Consider the following 11,134-nt stretch of genomic DNA (forward strand, 5'->3'; position numbering starts at 1 on the left):
GATAAATTTCTATCAAGTAATTGGAGAACGTTTCAATCATAAATGACATCATTGTCTTGTATATAGACAACTCCTCCTCCGTAGAAACGATGTTGTCAACATATACAAGACTTTTAGCGTTGAAGTTGACAATTAGAAGAGACAAGTGCTCCTCATAATGAATAGGCAAGTAAAACTGCCAAAGAATGAAGAAAAACATAATCAGAAAAATCATAACTAAATGACATAAAATTTTAACTAATTAATACAATGTCTTAACTATAACCTATAAATTCATAACTACTAAGAATACAAACTTACCATGGAAACAGTTTTAAGATCCCATCGGTGGTCATTGATGTCCTCCGCCCAATGTTTCCAACTACTTAAAAGCTCTTCAGATATTTGTTGTTCAGAGTCCATTGACTTCTGATTCGAAACAAAATCTTTTAGCTTGACCTAAAAAATTATAAAATAAATTTATTTAATAAATAGAGAAAAAACATAGTGAACAAATTTTGGTGTAATGAATTAAATAATCGTACCGTATACTCAATTCCGAAATAGAAGTTACACCCTTGATAATTCAGCTCAAATTTCTTTCTATTTAATAGAATGGCCCAAGACTCGACAATATTGGATAAGATTTTCTTATCAGGGAGCACAGTTTGCATCTCTTCCCTTGTTATCTTATGAACCAAACCATAAACAAAAAGTTCAGCCCTGTTACACAATAATTAATTTATGTTAGTGTTTAAATAATTGATGTAATTTTTAACTAATAGGTTCTTGTGCTTCACTATTTAGTTAAGTTGCATATTTTTAAGGCTTAACTAAATGACATGATTTGTTAACTAATATATGATATTGTCTAACTAATTGGTGAAAATTCTAAACTAATGACTATAAAATCCTAATTGATTACTAAAAATTCATAACTAATTTATGTTAACTATTTACTAAAAAATCATTACTAATTGATACAAATTCTTAACTAAAACTATGAAATGAATAACTAAATACAGAAACACAATTTACTTTTGATCAATACAATCATCTTCAAGAAAACAGAAGTCCATTTTTAAGGCTTAACTAAATGACATGATTTGTTAACTAATATATGATATTGTCTAACTAATTGGTGAAAATTCTAAACTAATGACTATAAAATCCTAATATATTACTAAAAATTCATAACCAATTTATGTTAACTATTTACTAAAAAATCATACTAATTGATACAAATTCTTAACTAAAACTATGAAATGAATAACTAAATACAGAAACACAACTTACTTTTTATCAACACAATCATCTTCAAAAAAATAGAAGTCCATAACCTCTTTTTCAAGCCTTGCCTCTCGGCAGAGAGTCTTAGGGTACCTGAGCATGAATGCGGATACACAGAAAACTTCTTCACCGGGTGAACCAAGTGCTATGCTGCAACAAAGATTATCATTTTCTGGTTGACGACCACCAGATTTATCACTCGTTGAAGGAACATAACCAGAAGCAGCAGCATTCTTTTCACCTGCACAACTACCATCACCAACAGCAACAAAAGCATCAACATTCTTTTCAGCTGCACCACTACCAGCACCAGCAGCACCAGAAGCAGCACCATTCTTTTCAGCTGCACCATTACCAGCACCGGCAGCACCACTACCATCACCACCATCTTCAACATTAACAGCATCTTTAACACGATAACCATCAATGTTAACTTTCTTCAGATCTTCAGCATATGCAACAATGGAGACTATAATCTCCAAAAATACTGGATCTCCATATCCAGGACTATCTGACAATTGTTATCTTCCCGCCTTTAACGTACTTATATGCTGCTGATGAAAATTGAAAACAACGTATAAATCCCGGTAATACTTTTTCATTGCTACTTGCACCTCCTTCACAAAAAAGGAAAACATATAATCAGAAAAATGTTATGTAAAAAAAATTAGCTAAAACTAATAATAGTATCAAACAATGTATAACTAATTGATTTAATAACTTAACTAATACAAGAGACCATGTAACTAATTTCTTGAATTACTTAACTAATATGTGTGACTGAAAACTAATAAAATTGTTAACTAATTGCTTTAGTAGATTAACTAATTGGTGTCAGTTCATAACTAATAAGTAGGATTCCTTAACTAAACCAAATAAAAATAAATTTGAAAAAAATAATCTGACTTACATCATCGCAGCTCTTTTCAATATCATCATTTGTGTCAACACCTTCCGGAATAGCAAATTCAATCATCCTGATTCCCGATGCAGAATGAGGTCTCACCAACAAATCACCAAAAGACTTTGACAAAGGATAGCTCGTTAAATCAACAACAGCTAGCCCAAAACCCATTTTCCCCTCAGCAGCTACACGTTCAGATACTTCAGCAGGAGACCAATGTTGCACAAGCGGAATCTCCTTGGGCGGACTTACACCACGGAATAAAGCTCTTTGTAGATATATAATCTCCAAAAATTGTAAACAACTACCAACTCTATTATTACTAATTTTTATATTCCACCTACCTACAGCCAACCCCAAATGGTCAAGCACGTACATGCACCAATTTTGTTTCACAATTTTTGAAACGTCCTCTACTGCCTTGAGAAGCTTAATGTCTACCAAACGGTTAGACGTGGGAGCCAAAAAAACACCTGCCAAACCAATTAGTTCATCACAAAAACAAATCAGTGAAGCAAATAAATAAATTAGTTAAGCATGCAGTTCAATTAGTAACACTGAGACAATAAGTAGTTGAACAATCAATTCACTTAGTTAAAAGAAGGAATTAGTGAAGCATTTCAAGCATTTAGTTAAAAAGATAAAATAATTAGTTAAACTTTAATTACAATTAGTTAAGATGTGAAAAAAAAATAGTGAAGATTTTTCAAAAATAAATTTCACTGAGAATATAAGTAGTTAAGTATTAAAAGAAACTAGTTAAAGTGTAGAAGGAATTACTGAAGCATTTCAAGCAATTAGTTAAGGTAGAATAAATAGTTAATTACAGCAATGAATTAAATAGACAATTAAATCAAAATATTAACTAGTTAAAGTAATTAGTCAATTGATTACCTAAAGCGTAAATCACAAACGCACGCTTGAATTCATCTCCGTACTCTTCAGTATTTGCAAGATAACTCTCCCCCTCAGACAAAGCAGGAGATTGCACATTGTCTTTTTTGTTATATTTTCTAAACCACCTCTGGATCATTTCAAACGTTGCATCTCCCTCGACCCTTTTCCTGGGTGTTTCTTCAACATCAACACCTTTTACCAAGGGCAGCCTAAACACGTCGTACACATCATAATCATATAGCTGCACACAATATTTTCGGCCTTCCCCGAACCGCAGCATATGACCAACACTGTTAAAGTTCTCAAGAATCCAGGAAATAAGCTTCTTGTTAATTTCAGGAAGACGAATAGACAGCAGGCCACCAAATCCAATTTCAGTTATGGCCTTGACTTGATTGTCTTTCTCCTTGATTATAGATAGCAAAGTAATGAGAGCTTCTGGTCTACAGATGGGTATAAAATCCCTAGAAAAGAACAAAAGAACTTAAAACAAAGAATAAATAATGTAATAATTGGAACATATGAGATATGACTAAATTAATATGAAAAGTACACTAATTAGTTTCAGTCCATAACTAAATACATTGGATGTTTAACTAATTACTTGTACAATGACACTAATTGATGTCAAATCTTAACTAATTGGTTTCACAACTTAAAAAATTCAAATGAAAGTTTAGCTAGTTGAATTTACTGCTGAACTAATAGGTTTCAATCAATGACTAATTAAATTAAATGTATAACTAATAGGTCTCAGTCAATAAATAAAAAGAGAATTTATACCTATCCAACTCAATTGTGTTACCATCAGGCTCTACATACTCCAACTTCACTTTTTGTGTTTTCTTCGTCCCTCTTCTGGACGAAACAGCCTCATGCCCTAAATCAGCAACAACTTCTTGTGTCTGTTTCCCTAAATCAGGCTCTGCATTCTTAACATGAGGATCATCCTCAGATGTCTTCGCTGCATTTTTTGTTCTGGCCATTTTGATAACTGAAAAAAATACACGAGGTAAGTCAAAAAAAATTGCATTGTTCATAAATATGTCAAGTTAAACAATGAGAGGGATTACAGAACAAAGTAAATGTAAATAACTAGAACAACAAATCAAAATTCAAAAAACAAATCACTGGAAAACTAGAAAACACATAATTATTTAGTGTGTATAGTTAACTAATGTATGTAAATGTGTAACTACTATGGTAAAATACGTAACTAATTCGTCTGTATAGATAACTAATTGGTTATAACTAATTTGTGAAAACACATAACTATTTGAGTTGAATAGTTAACTAATAGATTAAAATATGTAACTAACATGTTAAAATACATAACTGAAACATGCATGTTGTTAAGATATTCTTTATTGTGGTTATTAAAAAAAAAAACTAAAACTACTGATATCATAACTAAATAACCAAAATTCTAAACTAAAACAACAAAAATTCAAAAGCATAGCAAAGAATAAATGGAAAAAAGCACTTTCAAGCATTTCCAAAAGAAAAACACATAAAAATAATGAATCTGACAACCTGAAATTCAAATAAAAAGTACGAAAATGAAGTTCTAACAATAATAGCACAAAAAAAAGAACAATCACGCAGTTGTAGAAGAAGAATCGCAAAACATAAGCACAAAACTCAGAAAAACACAACGAATAGAGGAAAATCTATAAAAATCGACAAAAACCCTAACATAAACGGAAAATGAAGAAGAATCATACAATCGATGAAAAATAGCAAAAATGAAGAACAAAAAATGCATAAAAACGCAACGACATTAAAGTAAAACCTAAAAATCACAATAAAACCCTAAAATGAACACAAACCCTAACAATATACTTGCATACCAAAATGTAGATTAAAAGCAAAATAAAACGAGTATACAGACTAAATTAAACTAGAAATAAAGAGGAAAATCTAAAAACAACAAAAATTGAAAGTTAAATTGAAGGAAACACTTACAAAATCGAAGAGACGAAGAACAATAATGGAGCTTGAGCCGATTTCAGAAGAACAAATAGCAGAATTGAACCAAAAAACGACCAGAAGCGACGCGTAATTTGGAAGAAGAAGGATCGGCGCGAAAAGATGAAGAACCTTCACTTTCTCTCTCTTAAATGTGAAGAGTGTGATTTGAAAATGAAAATGAGGAGAAAGAACAGAAAAACATTGTTTTAATAAGATCCGGATATTTGCGACCCGCGAGCAAATGGGTTGTATTTGACCCGCGAACAGAACCCAGTATAAGGTGGTCTCACAGGAAAGACCGTCTTATACAAAGGTTTGTATTAATTAGTCGTTAATAAACGTGCAGAAGGCCAAACGTAAAAAACAAAAAGAAACGGAATGAGTACTTGTTTTTGTTTTGTTGTGTTTTCAATCCATTTTTTAATTAATATAGTACATGAGAAAGTGGGGGATCTTAATAGCCAAAAATAGAAACATGACTATAATTTTGGGACACCCGATTTGAAATACAGGACTATAATTTTGGGACGGAGGGAGTATTCTCGTACCCCGTATTTTGTATTTACCGTGGATGCGACTATTATCCTACTTAGTTTCAGTTTTATGTTTTTTAAAGAACTTTTTGTCATTTAACCCTTTAAAAGACAACTTTTTTAGTTTAACATTTTAGTCAATTGTATTATATTTAAACACCTTAAAAATATTCGAAATAGACACCACTTAATTAGTGTTTTCTGTTAGGAAAAACATTGGTGGTCCCCAGGCAATGACTACTTATGTTTCCTCTTTGATTTTCATATCCCCCATCATTAATTCCACTCTTTCCCGTTACAATTTATCTCAAAATCTGCCTTCAAATTTTTGATAGTAAAAGAGGGGATTACATTTCTTCCACTTGCAATCAATATATTAGTGGGGTGAAACGAATCAATCAACTTCCAATCAATCAAAGGGGGTCAAAGAGGGGTCAAAAAGTTCTTTGCTAGATTCTTTGATCTGCTATTAATTTAGTTCCAATTTGCTTAATTGTTATTGCATGTGTTTGATCTCCTTGTTGTTGGTGTTTCATGTTTTGTTCCTATTGTTGTATATTCTGTTGTTGCTGCGGTAATTTTGTTGTTGTTGTTGTTGTTGTTGTATATTATGTTGCTGTTGATGTAATGTTGTTGCTATTGTTGTTTATTCTATTGTTGTTGCTATTATGTCGTTGCTACTGCTGTTATTATGTTGTCGGTGTTGTTATTATGTTGCTACAATGAACAACAGAAGAGCACAGACAACCCACAGGGTCGTCTCCGGAAATTTGGAGGCCTTGTGCTAAAATACATATATTGGGACCCTATAAATTTTTACGGGGTACTTATTTAATGGAAAACACATTATTATTATATTAATCTTGTTTTATTTATACAAAATATAGAGTATTAATAATATGGTTTAACGTTTTATGTGTGATGGTTTGAGAAAATTGATGTATAGGTTTGATGGACATGGTAAAAGCAAATAAAAAAGGGGGAGGTGAAGAACCAAACCCTAGTCTTGACTCCCATACTAATGAGTCCTTACCAACTGGGACACATATTACATAATGTATAACAAAGAAGTTGTTAAATATATAATATTTGTTCTTGGGGATTTAACCAACATAATTTCTTTTTGAGGCCCCAAAATTTTGTGGCTCGGTGTTGTAGGTCCGCCTGGACCTCCCTTTAGTCGGCCCTAACAATGCAGCTGAACATCATAGAACATCATGTGACATATAATAGCAGTAAGCATTGGTTAGGAAATAGGTCCAACAAGTGATATAGCGGGGATGTATCAGAAACGTATTCAAGCATGACAATTATTCTTTTTCACCCCCTTGATTAAATGCAAGTTGATGAAATGTAATCCCCTATTTCAATGACATAGTTTTGAAGGCAATTTTTTTTGAGAAATTGTAACTGAGAAGAGTGGAATTAATGGTGGAGGATGAGAAGATCGAAGAGATGGAAGAGGAAACGTAAGTAGTCGTTGGTTAGGGGCCCACCAACGTTTTTCCTAACGAAAAATGTTAAGTGGTGTCGATTTTTTTTTTCCCCAAGGTGCTTAAATATAATTTTTTTAAAAAATTAAGTAAGGTGTTAAATTTTAAGAACTGCCTTTGAAGGTGTTATATGACAAAAAAAAAAAACTTTTTTAAAAGATTAAAAAAATCAATCAATATTGCAAGATACGGAGTAACCACTTTGAAGTTCATAATTTACCTGAATCATACGGAGCATAACGTTAAAAATAATAAGATGAAAAACTAAAAATCGATAGTGGTCACGAACGGGCCATTAACTAGGAATGTATAATTTTCTTGTTTTAATTCGTTTGTTAGTAATTGCTTCCTCCGAATAAACACTTTTGCACAACCGGTTACACTACATGGTGCAATATATTGAGGCTAGTTCTATATCTATGTGCTTTTACGGGGAAAATCTCAACTAAATCAATATAAAATCATACTAAAATGTCTCAAACGAACATCCCCGCTGGTGATGTTCAACTTATCATGACTTATTCCAAACAAAAAGTCAAATAGATGAGTTCATATTTGAGGTAGATAAATAAGTTCAGACACGATATGGTTTTTAGGCAACTCCATAAACAAATATTTTTTTTTTGACAAACAAATTAATTCATTGATAAAAATTCATACGACATCTACATAAAGATTTAAATCTAACAAATACAAAACAATCAAATCAAATAAAAACTTCCTTTCACCATAGCTACGATCGTAGTATATCAAACATTCTGTATACCCTCTTTTATATCGCTGTGATTTACAGCCTTCATTGACGAGGGGGTCTATAGATCTGTTGTAGCCGTGAAAAATATGATTTCCTTCTGATTCGTCTGATTGTAGTCGAAAGATTGACATCCTCTTCGATCCCGCATAATTTTTTACCAAAGAAACAACCTGAACTAAACTAAACACACGAAACTTACTACACTGAAACAATATAATCAAACCCACCATAGGGGTACTTACTACACTGAAACTATGTAGTTTTATTGAAATCCAACGCAAAAACACAACAGAATTGAAAGAGAAGGGGCGGAAATAACCAAATTTCCGAAGAAAATTGGCTATTTCCGCCCTAGAAAACCCTAATTTTTATAAACCCTAAAAAGAGAGAGAAAAGAGGGAAAGAGGGGAGAAGCGGCTGTTGCGTAGTTGACTCTGAGTTCCATAAACAAATAACTTAATTATAAAGAAAATAAGTTTTTTGATTAAATACGTTAAGACAAGTTAAGATATAAGTTCAATAAATGTAAGTTCGAAAAAGAACAAGTTCAATAAAAGCCTTAGCTATCATCAAAATTATTGTACAGGCCTTGTCACATAAAAATAATTTACTCTATAAGTGCTATGATATGTAATTCATGCGATGAAAAGTTAGATGATTGCATGATTGCCATTGAAAATTTTGAATGACTGAATGACTCTCTAAAAAATGGCAAGATCTGTCCATGGTCGTGGTATAAGTTAGCATTTGCGTTTGACAAAAATTTCACCCACCTTCTATTGTGGCAATTGGTCCAATATATGTGCAATGAAAAAATATCTATAGTGGCTAACAAAGCATGCATGTCGGGTTTGATTTATTAACTCTAACCAAATCCAGCCCAATTAATGTGTCGTTTCAGGTAAACTACTTACTTAAATTGGTATAAAACCTTAACCCTTATATTTTCATATCTTTTTATGTCAAGTCCAGTAGTCGTGTAAGGTCATATCGCATGACTTATGCTAACGTGTTACCAGCTCGACAGACACTAAGCCTACAATTAGAATTGATCCAAGTTTTTTTAAATTGAAAACTCAATTCATAATTTGGAAATTGAAAGGAACTGTCGTGTCTAGATTTGAAAATCGACACTATTGTGACAGGTTCCGTCCACAAAATTTGAACCAACTGATATTTTTTTTGATTCCTAGTTTGTTTACCCTTTACCCACCAGGTACTTGGTACATGGGGTAATTGAGTACACGTTGTAAAATCATTGTCTTTTAGTTATACCGAGTATTATTTTTGTAAAAGTATATTTCTTGACCGCACATGACAACACGCCAAGAGTTGAACACGAAAAAGCGGGCTAGCGTAAAGGGCTTACAATATGATTATTAAACGGTTAACATATCACACATTTAATAAGCGAGTCAAATTAGTGTTGAGATTGCTAACACAAAATTGATACAATTCAACCTGCATAAAAACAACCAATAATTAATATAGTTTTTTTTTTTTTGAGGGCAATAATTAATATAGTTGATGATAATTTAAAAGCATCATTACTAGTAAAGTAAAATAAATTGTCCATCCCTCCCTTCCACATCATTTTCGATCATGAACAATTTACCATATTGTTTAATCAACTTAAATATTAAAGTTCATTTATATTTTTCTTGCTTTTTTCCTATTCCACATAAAATAAATATTTGCCAAACATATATCATGAGAGAAAAAATAGTGCTAGTCCGACAAAAAGTCTTGGAATATCAAGACGTTATTTTAGACAATTAAGAGCAAATTCTATCTCATTATTTATTTTTATTTTTTAAAATTTTATTTGAAATCGATGCTTTGTAAACAAAACTTGAGAGATTACATATCTGACTCAAAAAACAAGAAAACAAAAACAACGATTGAATTCAGCTAAACGCAAGGAAATGCCCAACTGACATTCGTAACTGCTTCATTTTTTGGAGCATTTGGTATGAATAAATCGAAGGTTTTGGGAACTAATCTAGATATTCCACTAGCTTGAACTCTGAGTACGAGGGTGAAGTGAAAAAATTGTTAAGTCTGGGAGGGTCTTAACAAGAATCTGAAAAATAAAAAATAAAAAATAATAATAAAAAAAAAATTAATATGGAAGTCTTGAGCGTTGACACCGCTAGTGTTAATAGATAAATATTTTAATATTCTATATTTTTGAGTTGAATTTTAAAAAATAATAATCTTGATTCCCCCCGTCCACTTGATAATTGTAGATTGGTTGGTGAAGTTGATAAACGACATTCATCCAATTGTCTCATTTTTAAGAACGTTTGTGCGAACATTTATTCAAAGAACTTTTATTAGTTGATTGTTAAGACCATTTTTTTTTTTTGACAATTGACAATTAAAAAGTTCATTGTTAAGGATGTTTTAAACCTTTAGAATGTGGGCCAATAATTTATTTTTTTTACTGATCAAGCATGCCAAAACTAATTAAGTGAATTCAATGCAAATGACATGTTTGACAATCAGCAATTAGCTGTAGCGGATAGTATTAACTTGTTTGACTAATTGTTTTGTATAATTGATTTGAATAGATAATTCTATTAGCCGATGGTAGTAATGTGTTTAGTAAATAGCTTATTTATAATAACTGTTTGATGTGTAAAATGACTAATGAGGACATCTGTTAATTTATTTTTGGGTACTTTTCATTAATGGGGAAAATTTGTAATTTAGATTTACAAAATTTATAATTATCATTTGGAACTACCATTGATTTTTTTTTAAAGTGAATATTAAAAGTCATTAAACAAGTAAAGTCAAATTTAATATCGAAGATAATACTCCTACTATACGAGTTTATCTGTTTTAGATTTCTTTTATTTGACAGAAGTTTTAAAAGATTTAATTGTTTTTATTCAATGAATTTAAAGTTATATACAAAAAAGGAGAAAGAACTAGTGATCCCCTCATTCTACCCACCTATCATCATCTTCCTTACCTACAAAAACCCAAACCTTCTCACGCGCACCCTCTGCCATCACCATCTTCGTAAACAAAAAAATCAATGGAATTTCACAATTCAAATCAAAGATAATAGTCTTACTCCAGACCAAGAAGTGGTGAAGCCCAATTAGATCTTTCACAATTCAAAAATTATCTTCAATCCAGGAGCACATTTTTGATATGAAATTATTTTGTTGAATATTGGATTTCTCAAATAGAGACATGAATGTATATTTGTGATCTTATTATGGACGAGGATAGAGAACTTTCCTCTTTTTTTGGTCAAGTAAAGAGAATTATTTGTTCACACGGAGAAGGTTTGATAAAT

The sequence above is a fragment of the Spinacia oleracea genome, chromosome 6, assembly GCF_020520425.1.
Source record: "Spinacia oleracea cultivar Varoflay chromosome 6, BTI_SOV_V1, whole genome shotgun sequence".
Lineage (NCBI taxonomy): Eukaryota > Viridiplantae > Streptophyta > Magnoliopsida > Caryophyllales > Amaranthaceae > Spinacia > Spinacia oleracea.